Source organism: Melopsittacus undulatus, chromosome Z (genome assembly GCF_012275295.1).
Source record: "Melopsittacus undulatus isolate bMelUnd1 chromosome Z, bMelUnd1.mat.Z, whole genome shotgun sequence".
In the NCBI taxonomy this organism is placed as follows: domain Eukaryota; kingdom Metazoa; phylum Chordata; class Aves; order Psittaciformes; family Psittaculidae; genus Melopsittacus; species Melopsittacus undulatus.
Window position 1 is genome coordinate 29,480,928 of NC_047557.1, and position 16,182 is coordinate 29,497,109.

Sequence of the window (16,182 nt, forward strand, 5' to 3'; positions counted from 1 at the left end):
CAGGAGGATGACCATGAGCCAGCAATGTGCCCTTGTGGCCAAGAAGGCAAATGGCATCCTAGGGTGCATTAGAAAGGGTGTGGTTAGTAGGGCAAACTGATGCTAGGTCATTACACAGTCCTGAATACTGCACAGGATGAAGTCCTGAAGAAGATATTTACATGAAGTTGGACTGGAAACTTTTAATTTTGCATTAGAGTGCTGCGGAATGGACTCAGTCAGAGATCAATATGATCAGACAAAAAGCCATTTATCGCAAAGCATTAAGTCCTTATATACTATTGCTTACACACACCTACAACAATTTGGCGTATCATGATTGGATACTTGTCCTGAAGACCCTTAGTGACTAACATATAATTGGTTAAGCACAGGTGTGAGAACTTGACATCGAAAGCTTGCCAACAGTCCACAGTTCTCATAAATCAGTGAATTCCAGCTTCTTCTTATATTGCTTGCTTAAGCTTCCTCGGGCCTCTCACAGCCTTGCTGTATCTTTTGGAGTTATTCAGACCTCATGTACCAAATACACATTCTCCTGTGAGAACACTGTCTCCACATTAGAGTAACTTCTGGTCAATTTCTGAGCCCCTTTAAATGTCTAGAAAACCCAAGGCTGAAAGTAGAAATATTGGTGTGTGTATATGAGGGAAGTGGGCCATTTTCCATGTTTGACTAGTGTAAGAAGGTATGAGTTTGCTTAGATTTTCCAAAATTAAAACCTCCCAAACAAATGAAAATAAAACCCTCAAAACCCAGTCCCTCATAAATCTGTTATGAGAGGTTTTCAAGTTCACAGACTTCCAAATACATTGTTTGGGAAGGTATAACCAATTTTTCCTAGTGATAGATAGACCCAGGAAGGCACAACTTGAGCGTCTCTTTATTATGAATATAAATATATTAAATTTGTACAGCAGTATAACCAACCCCTCTATGAAATCACCTGTCATTGTGTTTTACGCACCAGTACAACACAGAGGATATCCTGCTCTAAAGATGAAATAGTCTTGCAGGAAAACACAACAAAACAAAACCTCTGCAAGCAAAATTTTATTAGGAACTAAAACATAACTCAATGGAGACCTATACTGATGAGACACAGAAAAATCTCTGTTGCAGCCACTAGGAGTTTTGACTGCACAGCCAGTGGCAAACAGTGCAAGCTGAGGTTTGCAGTCTACACTTGAAGGTTCTCCTTCTCAGGTTGCAGTTCATTAATTGTGTTTTGTTCTGTTCTGTTAGCTGATATTGTTGAGGAACAAGAACTTCAGACTCTTCCTACTGACTCTTCTCACTCAATAGTGCTAACATATGTATGTGTTTACTTTGACACAAAGGAAAAAGCTCTGAAGTCACAGAGCGGCAGTAAATTTGTGGTTCCCTGTATAAATGCCATTTATACTGAGCTACTTGCCATGAGTGGGCTGTATTTCAAATTTTATTTTCAAGAAGCTCTACATTTAAGACAATCGCTTGCTCTTACTTGCCTACCTGCTTTTTCTAGCTACACAAGTGCTGGCTGCATGCTAGGTGTTACCCTGTAATAGGAGGAAGGTGTATGTTCCATCAAAGGAAACCCTGTGTGCTCCTCAGCTGTGACTCAACTAACTTGGCAAGATATAAATTTACTACATCTCCAGATCAGATCCATTCCAATCTGTGCTGAGTCACATGGATGAGAATGTTCAGAGGCCTGGAACATTTAAGAGTCACTAGGCAGTGTAGGGATTAGCACTAGCATTGCTGTTCACTTCAATCAGCAACTTATAATTTGGGGCAAACAGTTTTTACATTAAAAAGTAAATTAAAAAAAAACCAAACAAAAACTGAATCTTTCTCATTTACAGAAAACCCACCAAAAACTGTTTAATCCAACAAAACCATAGTAACTCAATTTGAAAGATGAAAATCCTTCACATAAAGTGTGGTTCATCTGCATATATGCTATCAATTTAGGTAAGCAATACAGCAATACCATTATGTTGTCTTCCATTAATCCAATTTAATGCCATCGAACACCTGGCATGCACACTCCCTCCATCTGAACCATGAATCCTGATCACTGTAGGATATGGAGAGAGCTTCTTCACTGTCTTCTCCCTCTACTGCTTGGAGGAAATCCCAGAGGGCTGTGGGAAACTGACAGCTTACCAAGCTCCTGGAGAATGCTATGGAAAAGAAACAGGGCAGTTACAGATATGGTGGAGGGGAGAGCATTATTAGATATTATTCCTCTTCAGTTTATACAAGTCCTTGTACTGCTTTAGTCACTATAGTGTCTGAGTGCTCTTCAGTTGCTCAGCAATTGAACTGATGTCTGTTCTTGCATGGGTTTTGTGGTGTTTTTTTTTTCTGTGGTGTTGTTTTGTGGGGCTTTACTGTTCAGTTTTCATTTTTCCTCTGGGATTGTTCTATGATACAGCATTTTACACCTGATAAGAACAAGGGGACTGTTAGAGAAGGTAGTGTCAAAGAAGTGCAGCTTCCATCAGGAGCAGTGTTCAGAGCAGGATTTAATGTCTGGGGAAGTACCTTCGCATTCTTAGGTATATGTATCAAAAGCAGCCTTTGAAGAAAAACATTATGGTGGAGTTTTTTATATGCTCTTTCCTGTCTGTCAGACGAACAGTTATCAAGTGAATGTCTAGCAGGAAACAAACCATTGAGACCCTCAAAACCAGGAGGTGGTTTTTTTCTTAGTGGTCTGTTTTTTGGTTTTGTTGGGTTTGTTTTGGGATTATTTTTCCCAAAGTGGCTGAATTAGAAGTGAGTCCTTTCAGGAGGTGAATCATATGTAAAGCTGCATTTATTGGTGCTTGTCCCTCTTTTCTCCTCCTGGAAGGAGGTATTCACTCATACCACTCAAAAAATAGGTTTCAGAGAATGACTATAGATAATGAAAAAAGTCTTCCTCAAGAGTGTTTTTTATGGAAAGACAAAGCATGGTTTTTAAATTGAAATACGTTTTTCTCTAAGGCTGGACCTACACGAAGAGAAGAATGAAGAAGAGCTATTACAACATATATACTCACCTTTAAACATTAAGAATTCCACATCCTACTCCAAAAGTAGATGGAAAAGTGATATACATGCAGAGTCTCACTTCATAGATTTAAACGAGTAACTTCCTTAGCCTTGTTCTAACTTTTTTTTTGCAAATAACCTGCCTGCCCCCCCTCCAAATACAGAATGTGCTTTGATTTTACTTTCATCTAAAAATTATAAATCTAAATCCAACAGTGAAAATTTTTGAAGTAACTACAACAAAACCATTTCTATTATTTATAACTGCCTGAATATGAAAATGAAACAAAATGTATTTCCTGGTCTGTATGCTAGTACCACCATTTGGAACGCAAAAGTAATCAAGAAAGTAAAACTAAGCCTTTTGCACAGGTGGGAAGTTTTGTAACTTGCTTTGAAAAGCAAACTAACTCTGAAAGGAAGTTGCTACAACAGTTTTAAAAATTACATTTCGTGTATAATTAGTGGTATTTTTGTCCCTTACTGGGAGATATGTTTACTAAGTTTAGTGTTTTACATTCCCATTTAATTTAGGATTCTATTGTTATGTGTGTAGGGTTGTATGTATGTTAGCACACCCTACACATATTTGTGTTTCACACAGGAGTGAATACATGGAATTAAATGTGTAAATAGGATGTAGATAAATGATACTTCAATCCTTCCAAGTTCCCTTGTGTCACTTTTACCAAAGCATATTAACATGCAAATGTACAGTCTTTTAGCAAAGAATAAGGAAAGAGGGATGCTCAAAGAGTAACAAGATCCAAATCTGAGATGCTGACAATTTCTGGGTGCCTTTGGAAGGACTTGTTAAAAATCAACAGAGTAGCATGAACACTAATCAAAGGAATGTACAATCCTAGACAGACTAGTGAAACAGGGTAGTGTTTCTTGTTATATATACCATGCTAGAATGCATTAAAACTAGTTTTAATAGCAGGCAAACAAAAGTAAAAATGCCTGATATTAGATAAGCTGCAATGTTTGGAGTCCTAATATAGACTACACTTTCATAATCTCATCAACTGGCAGTGTGTTTTGTCACTCAAGAGTTTGGCTAGCTCTGCAAGCCCAACTAAACCTGACTCTGACAAAATGTTGAAACTTGGTTAATGTAAGGACTCCATATGTATTTCAGTAGAATTCTTTGCATTTGGAGGGTTTGGTCCAGAGAGATCTTGATGAGCAGAGACTTAGACATGCAGTCAGCACAACCAACATAGTACCCTACTCGTCTTTTAAGCTGTCTGGATATCAGTGGTATATTAGGTGATAATACCTGGGAGACATGAAAACATTTTTAATTTGTGGTTTCCTTGACCCATTTGTGAGCAACATACAGGGTCACTGCAGCACATGGTCTATGCGTTTTTCACACTGAAGCCTGGAAAGAAAAAGATATTAAAATGAAAAGCATATTATTAGAAGATGTAATACCACAAGTATAGAGTCATAGAATGGTTAGGGTTGGAAAGGACCTTAAGATCACCTAGTTAAAACCCCTCTGCCATGGGCAGGAACACCTCACCCTAGACCATGTTGCCCAAGGCTCTCTCCAACCTGGCCTTGAACACTGCCAGGTACTTTCAGTGAGATCAGGGACTAGAAGAAAACATGCTGTAACTGGCTTTATTTCAGAATCACTCGGTAGCCTTTAAACCACATGGTCAAGGAAATCAAATACATACACACTGAGTTAAACTCATGTTCTGAACAGGCCTAATTTTGTTTTCTGTTTTCTCAAACTTTTACATGGCTTTTTTTTAGCTCTTTTCTGTCCCAACTTGTGTTTTCCTTTGTCTCCTGGATAAAGACTTCATAGTGTGTACTTGTAGATTAAATCCTCTGAACCAGGTGTTCCTTCCTTAACTCGCCATCTCTCCAGTCAGCAGATAACCTATTTCCAGAGCTTTCACGCAAAGCACATTTACTTGGCATGCACAAGAAAATCAGAGACAAGCTCATCACTTAGTAAGTTACACAAAAACGTACATTTGCAAGATGAGAACTGTGCAATAAATGCCTGGAGCTGCGCCAGAACTAGTGCACACTTAGCTTAAAAAATTACCCTCAGAACGTGAGTTTTTCTCTTGGCCAAATAACATACTCCCTACTGTTGTAGCGAGACGACAGCGGCGACGCACTGTTTTTGTTTACCACGGCTGAACAACGCAAGATCTGTCCCTCAAACTTGAGCGTGCTGGCCCTTTGTCTCAGTTCAGTTCGGGTTTTACCTTACAGCGGCCCGTACCGGCGACGGCAGGCGTAAACTTAGGAGAGACAATAAGCCCTCGATCCCCACAGGGACCGGGATGCGGGCAGGGGCAGACAGCAGCAGCCGCACGCACAGGAAAGGCTTTCCCTTCCGCATTTGCACAGCTCTGGGGCCCTCTCTAGCGCCGACAGGGGCGGTTGCCGCCTACAGCGGGCTCAGCCGCTTCGTGCTTGCCCCACGGTCGCTCCGCTGCCGCTAGCCGACGGTGAAGGTCCCCAACGCGGCTACCCGCAGGCCAGCGCTGTCCCGCCGCCGCCGCACGGTGAGCGCAGGCTAACACCCCCGCGGTCCCGTCCCGCACCACCTCACTGCCGCCCGCGGCCCGCCTAGCAGCTACGTGCTGACGCGGGCGGCGGGAGCCTCGCCCCGCCCATCCCGCTCCCCCCGCGCGCCAGGGCGGGGCGGGCCCGGCGCGCGGAGGCAGTGGGCAGCGCGCGGGTCGGCACTCGCCTGCCGCCGCCTCGCGCGTGCCCCGGCTCCGTGCATGGCGACAGAGAGGGCCCCGTGGGGAATCTCCGCAGCCGCCGCCGCGGTGAGTGCGGCCCGCACCGGGGAGGAGGGAGGAGGGAGGAGGCGGGTACACCTCCGGCGTTCCCCGTGCCCCGTCCCGTACCGCCCCGCCGGCGGGAAGCTCTGCCGGCCGCTCTGGGAGCCGCGTGAGGCGGCTGTCCGTGCCCGAGCCCTGCGGAGTGTGAATGCGGGGCGCAGAGTGGCAGTGGGTGAGCGGCAGGACTGGCGCTGGGCACCGCGGCGGCGAGGCCCCACGGGGGGCGGCGGGGCTCCGCTGAGGGGTAGGCCGTACCTGGGGCGGGGGGGTGGAGGCTCCCGGCCGGCGCTGGAGGCCCGTCCCGCCCGGCGCTGTGCTTGCGGGTCACTGCCGCGTTCCGTCCCCACACCGCGTAACTCGCGCTCTCTCGCCCGCGGGAGGAGGACTGGGAAGCTGCCGTCCCCCTGTGGCTGCCGCGCCTCGGGGGAGGTGGCGTGTTCTGCCGGAGAACTTCCTCGAGTACGTACTTGTAGCGCTAAAAAAAGTACATTAAAAAGCAAAATCTGCCGCTGCAGAAGGAGGGGAGACAGCCAGAGAAGCATCTGCGGTTTCTCTCTGCCTGTGTAGTGAAAACGCTCCTGGGTGGGTAATCATTCCCGTAGATGTGGGGTGTGAATTAATGGATTTTATTCGTTTTCGCGAGAGACTTTCTGTAAGAAAAGAATTTCAGGTAAAACTTCCTAAGGTTTGGTTTGTGTTTGGTTGTTTTGGGGTTTTTTTTTGGTCTAATTAGAACCTGATTGGCCCCGTTGTCAAGTTTCTCCTTCTCACCTCTGCAGTGTGTGTCAGGTGGGAAACAACACCTTGCTGGGGTTATTCGTAAATTACTTGTTGACATGTCTGTTTGAGACACAGACTATGTGCTTTTTGCTTCCTGTGAAGGGGGAAACGTAACTGGGAGGACTGGGCTGGCTACTTACAGTTTCACGTGTGATTTTGCACTTCAGATTTAGGTGCCTAATGGTCAGTGTTTTCTGACATCTCTTAGCCCTGTACAGCTTTCCACCTTATCACCTCTTCTCCATTGATTCTGTGGTTAGTCAGAGTCAATGTAGAGGTAGTTTAGGTGAGGGAGAAATAGTTCTCAAGTTTATGTTTTGTGGTAAATCAGTATTGACAGGAGATAGTAGAGAAATTCTTCAAAAGGGTTTTCTCCCCTCTCTCCCCCTCTACCCCACCACCTAATCTTCCTAGTAACTGGTATGAGAGTAACACTGCAATGATGTTCTTTGGACATGCCCATTTACTTTCTCTTCTTAGAGTTGGTGGCAGTAATTAGAGGATTCAGTAGAAACACAGTAGCCATCACTGTCTTCTGCTTTGTGAGAATGAATCTCAAGTGACTTCAGTGGTGCTAACAGAGAATTTTGTAGCAAACAACTTCGGTATTTTAGTGTGAAATGATAGGGATTTCAAGCAGTGGTGTTCTTTCTGGAGGAGCCTTAAATCTGAGCTGTTTACAGAGCTTTTCACTTCCGTAAGTGCCAGCAGCGGCAACACAGGGAAGTAGTATTTGCTGCTGGGAGGGGTAGTTCTAGTGAGCAAGAAGTTCACAGAATGCAAAAAATGGTTCAGCATTCTTGTTGATTAGATCAGATTGAGTAGAACTGCAGGATGGAAAATGAAAGGAGACTGCTGCTGTTTCTTATGTGTGGCAGTCAAAAGTAGTAATTAGGCTAATGGAAAACAAAGTTGAAATCTCTGTAGAATTACTGTTTCTGACCTATGTGGAGTTAGTGTTACGCATTACCACAGAATACTACCAAAGTGAATGTCACTGCCTTTTTGTACTTGCAGTCCTGTTTTCCTTCTGAAGTGGTAAAAAATGCAGTTTGCTGCAAATAGGGTTGTCATTTTTGCTATTGGTCTCTTTATCTGAGCTCTGGACATTTCGACAGTATGACCTTATGTAAACAAAGAGCTAAGTGATGATGTTTGCAGTTACAGGAAATAATCTAGCATCTAAAGAAGAACCTTAGGATGGAAATAAGCGAGTTTCAGAGATGCCGTGTTAGTTAACAGGTACATGAATTGAATAGTGCTAGTTATGGATAAAAGTGAACCACTATCCAAAGTTACAAAACTTCCATTAAAAAGCAGATTAACATAATTAAGCATGCATAATTATAAAGAAAATGTTTTAATGGTGTTTTGAAGAAACAACTGATGTGGAAGAAGACAATCAAAATCTTGTGGTTTGTTTTTTGTGTTCTTTTAATAAAAATAACTGGAACCTTGAATAGGATGTTGAACTAGATGACTTCCTGAGGTGCCTTTCAACCTGAAGTACCCTGTCCTAGTACTACTATACTTTCACGGGGTAGAATTTCTATTAGAACATCCCCCCTTTTTTTTACTTAGGTGTGTATGCAGATATGAACACTGCCATTAGACAATGCAGTGTTATATTTTTTCAACTTAATAGAGCTGCTGTTCCAAAGCTTCTGATCCAGGCTGTGCCCTGATTACAGTGGGTTCCGTATGAATTCAGATGTCCTCCCACAGGGTTCTCAGCATGAGCCCAGTTAGATGACTAATATGAGTAGGACCAGCAAGATCTGAGTCAACATTTGAGCTCATGCTTGCATTTGTATTTCTCTAAATTGTTTCAGATGTGATTTATCAGAAGGTAAATGGATTTTTGGATGTGACGTTTTTGCAAGCTATTCCATGAGGTAGAACTGTCTCTGGACGCTTGAAACACACACAAAAAATGCGTATATGCTATGAAGCTTCCGTATAATAGTTCTGCTGAAAGGGCTGCAGTCAGTTTTATTTGCTACTTGCAAAGAGGTGCATTTTACTACAGGCTGTGTTGATTTAGGGAAGATTAAACCTCTCACTTAAATGAGTTATATGCCTACAAGGTAAAACTGTAAGGTATCTTGTCGCTCAGTTGCAGCCTTTTTGATGCTGGAAGGAAAAAAAAGTGATGCCTCACTCCAGTGTTAAGGTCTTTGGGTCATGCAGTACTGAATGCAGAGAGATTTGTTTCACATGGACAATGATATAATCTGCTTGCGCTATCATGGGTATTGAGGTGTAGTTGATTTTGCCTTTCATTTCTGGCTTTCTTTCTGTCCTGTTGACCTGCATGAGAGTTTTCTATGGAGGAAAATCCAAGTACTGAGTAGACCAGTAGAATAACTTGCCTGGAAGATAATTGTCCATCTAATTTTGGTTATGCAGTCACCATATTGCACAGTCAAACATGAACATTTAAATCTGACTTATAGGGAAAAAAACCCATCCAATGTGGTGCAGCCAACTATTGATTAAAAACCTATACATGCATTGTCCTTTTATTATGTCCTTTTATGCATCTGTGCCTTTGACAGTATCTTCCACAGTAGTGTTACACAGTTCCTTTTGTTGCAAGATTGCTTTTTAATCATGGTTGAGCATTTCTCTGTGTCAGAAGAGAGACGATTTCTCTTGGATGTTTTGTTTTTCTGTACCTCTGTCCCTTCTGGGCTTTCCTCTGTTTTTGTTTGTTTTTTTTTTTTTCCTTCCCTAATGCCATTGGTATTTGTCCAAACCTCAGATAAATCTATGAACTAGTTCTGATTTTGTGTGAGGCCACAAAGACCAGGTGAAATAAGAATGTTTTTGATGTCTTTTTTTGTTCTTTGGAACACTTTGTTTCTTGTCTGGCTTACACTTGTATTAAGAAGAGATTCTGTTGAGCTGCACATTCTGTGCATGATTATTTTAGAATCACAGAATCATAGAATAGTTCAGGTTGGAAAGGACCTTAAGATCATCAAGTTCCAACCCCCCTGCCATGGGCAGGGACACCTCACACACTAAACCGTGTTGCTGAAGGCTCTGTCCAACCTGGCCTTGAACAACACCACGGATGGAGCATTCACAGCTTCCTTGGCAACCCATTCCAGTGCCTCATCACCCTTACAGTAAAGAACTTCCTCCTTAAATCCAATCTAAACTACCTCTGTTTAAGTTTGAACCTGTTACCCCTTGTCCTGTCACTACAGTCCCTGATGAAGAGTCCCTCTCCATCGTCTTTGTAGGCTCCCTTCAGATACTGGAAGGCTGCTATGAGGTCTTCATGCAGCCTTCTCTTCTCCAGGCTGAACAGCACCAGCTCTCCCAGCCTGTCTTCACAGTCCCCTGATCATCCTCGTGGCCCTTCTCTGGACTTGTTCCAACAGTTCCATGTCCTTCTTATGTTGAGGACACCAGAACTGCATACAGTGCTGCAAGTGAAGTCTTAGGAGAGAGGAGTGGCAGGATCACCTCCTTCAACCTGCTGCTCATGCTCCTTTTGATGCAACCCAATTTACTTAATGTATACCTCAAGACATATATTTGCTTTAAAATTTAATGCCATGTGGGATTATTCTTTCATGCAAGTTATTATTTCAAGAGTTTATTATTTTGTATTTGTTGGCATCAAATGCTATCTCTCTTCTGGTATTTTTGCTTGGCTTGCTCTCAATTTTGATCCTGCTCAAGCTCATGAAGTATGAAAAGCTTTGAGTTTTAAATGTCTAATCTTGATACATGTAAATATACAGTAAGCTTGGTACTGTTTTTCTCAAACTATTTTTAGAGGCCTGAGTTCAAGTGCCTTTAGAGTGGGAGCCCTGTTAACTTAAACATGAAAATACGGGATTGCTTGGCTGGATTCAGTTACAGAAATAGGGCTGCAGGTGGTGTCTGGGTCTTACTGAATGTATTAGGTAAAACTTGACTTCCAGCATGGCATTTGAGGACAAAGGCTATTGGAAAACAAGCACTAGTTCCTAATAAAAGAGGGGTGTTTTAGTGAGTTAGAAGGGTGCTTTGGAAACCTATTGAGATGATCAAATAAGGTAGGAGGCTCTGAGGTTACAAAGATAAAAGCCTCTTAAAAATATAGCTTTCAAGTGAGGGTTGGTTTTGGAAGACGGTGTTCAGAAAAAAAGTCTGTGGTACAGTTGTTGTACTTGCATACTACAGAAGGCACTACAGACCAGCCAAAGTCTTCTCTTTTGCAGCATTTCCCAATTGTGGAGAATTTTGTCATTCTTTACTGTTTGGTGCTGGTTCTGCAAAATGTAGCAATACTGGATTGTGTTTGTTCAGAAGTTAACTGTAATACAGTTGCAAGGGACAGCAATACCCAGCTCTCTCTTACTTCCCCTGAAGCAAAAGGCTGCCAAAATGCAGAGGGAAAATAAAGCCACTTACTGTTTGTTGCATATGGCCTATACGAAGGAGTATTCATGTATGTTTGGATATCAGGAGCTGGGTCCAGATAACAACTGGTCTGTATGAGGGGGCATCCCCTCAGGGACAAGCAGAATCAAAAACATGCTTATTCCACTCCGTGGTCTACAAAGGTAGAGAAGGCAAATTATTGTTGTTAGAAAATGAAGTAAGTAAAAGGAGTTGAATTAGTGAGACCTTTTAAATCTTTTTGTTATAGAATCATAGAGTCAACTAAGTTGGAAAAGACCTTTAAGATTAAGTCCAACTTTACCCCACTAAATGATGCCACTGAGGGCCTCATCTACACAGTCTCTGAATTGTTCTGGGGATAGTGATTCCACCCCTTCCCTGGGCAGCCTGTTCCAATGCCTGATCACCTTCTCTGTGAAGAAGTTTTTCCTTATATCCAATCTAAACCTCCCCTGGTGCAGCTTGAGTTGAAAGAATCAAAATTGGACACAAAGTGAAGCTACTTCTATTTTACAGGTTTTGTGAAAACTGCCAGGAGGATTGGTGAACCTAAAAGCTTGCATGTTTTTCAATTTTATCATCAAACTACTAAGGACATTTCCTCTCAGTATGAGATGTACCATGGGGAGAACTGCTTCTCTTGCAAAATGATTTTGGAAATCATAGCTGGAATTTCCAGTCTTACTCCCAGTATTATTCTGCCATACTTTGCAGCACTGGTACTACAGGTTCTCTCTTTGGATTATTTTTTGAACCGGTAGAAGTTTTATTTCTTAATTTGTAGTGGAGTATATTATAATCATACAATAATGTGTACATGGAAATGTCTTCAGGTTTTATTGTCTTGTAAAATAAGGTTTATGCAGTTTTAAAGAAACAGTTATTTTTATTATATTGACAAATTGTCTGCTACGCATAGACTTTTTTTAATATATATGTTTTGATACCTTGAGGTTTTGCTATTAGGAGCAGTAGAAAGCGAGCTGTAGCTGCTTAGCAGTTGATGGCCAAGTGACAGAAGAATTCCTAATGCTGGGAAAAATGGGTTGGAATACAAGCAGAGAAAGTTTTGGCCTTTATATGAGGAATTATAAATCATAATGTCCCAGAGATGTAGGAGAAATGTAGAGGTGCTTGTTTTCATGGTATGTATTAAGTGTGCTCTTAAACTGCCTCTTTCCTCAGCCTGTAGACAAACAGTGGTATTTGCTGCTCCCTTGGTTTTGTAAACACGACAGCCTTTTGTAGGGCTGTGCTGAAGACTTTATCACAACTGTGACTCGGGTTAAAACTGTTTTTCCTTTCTTTGGAACAAGTGGGACAAGGGAAGGAAACAGACAGGATAACTTCTTAAGCTGGCTTGCAGTGCCAGAGAAAATGTTGTGTAACCACATCCTGGATAACCCCAAAGATGGACTGAGCTACAAAAGAAATTTTGGGTTCTCAGTGGAATCTGAGGGCATGGAATTTCACAAGACCCAGATCCTCAGCTGTGGGCAATAAAGCATGTGCCAGTCCAACAGATGGCTCCCAAAAGGATGAGACTTTGGAACTATTCTAGCAACTATGTAAATAGGTGCATGGTTATCTTAATTGTCTATATACCTGGGTCTTCATAAACCTTTGTAACTATGTGGTCTGTCAGGGATTTTGTGAATAAATACTTCTGCTTGCTTTTATCTTAACCTGGCTTTAGTTAAAGGTGATTTCAAGGTAGCTGGCTAACAGTAGGCTAACGTACTATTCCTATATATATGTCTTTTGATCCCTAAAGTTGGAGTCTAGCACGCTAAAACAGTGAAAGAATGATGGGGCTTCACTGAATTCCAGTGGGTATTTTGGAAGTGTGCTTGCAGAAGCTGGGGAGAAGCATGTTAGATTTAAGTTTGTTGTAATGAGAATGAAAATCTGTTAGTAGGACTTGTTAGTAGGCTGTGTGCAAGGTGAGTGTGAAAAATGAGCTGGAATATTCACTTTTCATTCTCATGCATTAGCAGACCTAGCAGCAGTGTGATGAAATAGGCTCAGGTCAAAGTAGAGAATAAATAAACCAGGGAGTTTGGTTGAGGTTAATGAGATTGCACCAGTGTAAGTCTGAAACAAATCAATTTGAAGCAACGTCTGCACTATAGTTAGCATGTGTGATTGTAACAGCTTATACTACAGCTGCTGAAAGGTACAGCATGTAAATTGTGAAGAACACTGGAAATTTAATGTTGCTTTTGCTACTCAAGCTGGTTCAGGTACATTAACAGTGTTACAGTAGGGTGCCTTTAGACTGCACCAGACTTAAGCCGTACTGTAATTTCCTTGAGCTTTGGTACTTTTACAGGTCTGTTTTCTAAGAGCTTTGCGACTTCCTGAGACTGATAGCTTATCAATATTTTTGCCTGTGAACTCATAGAACTGAGTTTTAAACTAACCTTAAAATGATAGAAAATGTTTTTACTTTGTTTTGTAAAAACAATTGTGGTGTTTGTCAGTTTTGCGGTGGTTCTGTGTGTTATGGCACATAATATTTTTGAACTCTTGAACCTGAGGTAAAATTTTGGGGATGAGGTGATAATACAAGATGTCTCTTTTTGTTGTTTAAGACATGCTGTGATTAGAAGACTGTGCAAGGTGGTGAAATGATATTTCTTACAGTCAGCCATTTTAGGAGATTTGAAGTTTGCCATTAGCTGGTATTAGAGCAAGTTAACCACATGCTATATTATGCTAGAAGGCATGGTCTGTCTCGTTTCTAGCTCCTGCAGTAATCTTGTGGACTGCTCTACCAACTCCATGAGCTATCTTTGAGCAGCTTTAGATTACCTGAAGCCATTTCTGAAAATAGGAAAAAGCCTTCTTTTAAATAGCATGTAGCATACTTTTTGCTTTGTATCAATGTGTCCAACTACTTTTCTCCTTCTCCCACATCTATCTGGGAGAAGAAACCCAATGTTGTTTTGACTTGCCATAATGTAGCTGAAGTATTTCTGACTGAGAATGCCTAAAGGGAAGTGACCTCGAGTCCTCTTTCTCACACTGTTAAAATAATAGGTTAAATATGCATGATGCAAGGAAAAATTGGTGGTCTCTTTTCTTGCTAAGGCAACATGTAGAAGGAAAACACAATCATATCATCCCTGATCTTGGGTAGACAGGTGGTTAATACACATCAAAAGGATTTCTTTATGCTTGTTTTAAATGAAAGCATTTGGAGGTGATTATTACAATGCTGCTAAGGCCTAAATTTAGCCAAGTAATGTAACTTCTGATTAGAGATACGTATTTATAGAATCACAGTAATATTTAGTGTGGAGGGGACCTCAGAGGTTTTTGCTCCAAACACCTGCCAAAAGCAGGGTGGGTAATGAGGGCAGAATGGGTCTTGAAGCTGTATCCCCTCAAGTCATAAGGATGGAGGCAACACATCCACTGCTGGGCTGACCTCAGGGTGGAAGATTGCTGCTTAGATCCTCTCTGAACTATTAGTGTTTCAACTAATGCCTGTCATCTCTTGTCCTGTACAGAGCCTGACTGTCTTCTGAATAACCTCCTTGCTGGTACAAGGGGTAGCTGTTAGGCTTCCCCAAAGTCTTTTCTTCTTCAGGTGGAATGGGTCTCACTCCCCACTCTATCTCCCCAGGGTCTGTGCTATAGTCCCTAACTATGCCTATGCCCTCTGCTGTGATCATGTTCCCATTTATCAGTGTTTTTTCTCTATTAGGGGTATGGGATAGGGTCTGCACATGGAATTTTAAATTTGAGTAAGATCTTGAGTATTGGCAAAGTTCTAAAGAACAGGGAGGACAGGAGGTGGTCAGAAACTCCAACAGCCAAACTGAGAACATTTTTCTCTCTCAATTTATGTAAAAAAATAACTCATAAAATTATGAGATATGTTGGTTTTAAACCTTTAAAGGGCACTATGACCAGAAACAATCTGCTCAGCTCATATAATTATAGTGCTTCCCTTCTTTAATGAACTGCTCAATTTGAAATGTAAAATGTTTTTAGATAAATTTGTTTGGTTGTGTAGCATTTCTTTAGAAGTGTTGTATTTAATAATGTAAACTGCAGATTTTTAGTTCTGTATATGCTTTCGTTAAATTCCAATTTTCTAAATGCATCATGTTAAAATAAGTTAAAAATTACTGTCTTGGAAACCATAGCCAGTGTGCTTTTAGCATAATGTAATTAATTAAAACTCAAAGTCTGGATTGAACACGTTAAATTCTATTGCTTCTTACATAAATATGCAATGTAGCATGCCTTGTTTAATTAAAAAAAACTAAAACAAAGAACTGTTTGACTGCTTCAGTGATTAAATGTGTGGAACAACAGCTTAAAAAGAGATGTGCAAAACAAACTATTTATATTAAATGTTCTCTTTAATTTCAGTCTTAACTTAAACAAGCTATTTTCAATTAATTTGAATAAATTAATGTGTTTTGTCCTCCGATTATTGAGTACTTAATTGTATGTAGTTTATATGTGATACATACGTAGATATGTATATATATTTAATTCCCTTTAGTTCTTTAACACTCATGGATTGTTAAATCAACTGGAACTTTTGGATTACTATAGCCTTTTGTTTTTTGTCAAGTCATGAAACTTCAAACAGTTGAGACCAATGTGGTCTCTTTTTGCTGGAATGTCGTTTGGGCCTAGTTACAAGGGTGTGCCGGTGGGAGTTAGCTCTTTTATCAAGATGAATTCTTGAGTACAAGTTCACAAGTCAAGTTAGTTTTAATGTTTGTCTTTCTTAACAGTTGCTCTGTAACCTTTTTGCTTACTAATAAAGTTAATTGTGGAATGTTTCTTCCCTGGAGGAATATAAATGTATGGTGAATCAGTGTGCCATTTTTTTCATCATTTAATGATATTTATATTTGCTTAAAAGTTTGTACTATAGATATTTTTTATTCCTAAGATTATTGGATTTATTACTGGGACTTGTTCTTTTACTTGAGAAACTAGTTACATGTATAACGTTGGAACACTTGTATTCCTTTTCCACTTCTTTTTTTATATTGCTTTTTAAATTTTATGATGCTGCCTCTATTATCAAAATAAGATGAGCTAAAATATTAGACTGTTTTCTTGATTATTTGAGATTAGTTCAAAAGGGGGGATAAGAAATAAGAAATCTCCAATT

At 40.9% G+C, this 16,182-nt stretch overlaps 1 long non-coding RNA gene across 1 annotated transcript; it reads right to left on the bottom strand.

Annotated features, from left to right (window-relative positions):
* Positions 1 to 921: 921 nt before the first annotated feature.
* Positions 922 to 5,594, bottom strand: LOC115947454 (uncharacterized). The gene is made up of 3 exons (XR_004081383.2): positions 5,265 to 5,594; positions 4,310 to 4,414; positions 922 to 2,171 (listed from the first exon to the last, which is right to left on the bottom strand). It is a non-coding gene; the product is annotated as an uncharacterized lncRNA (long non-coding RNA).
* Between the last annotated feature and the right edge of the window lie 10,588 nt (positions 5,595 to 16,182).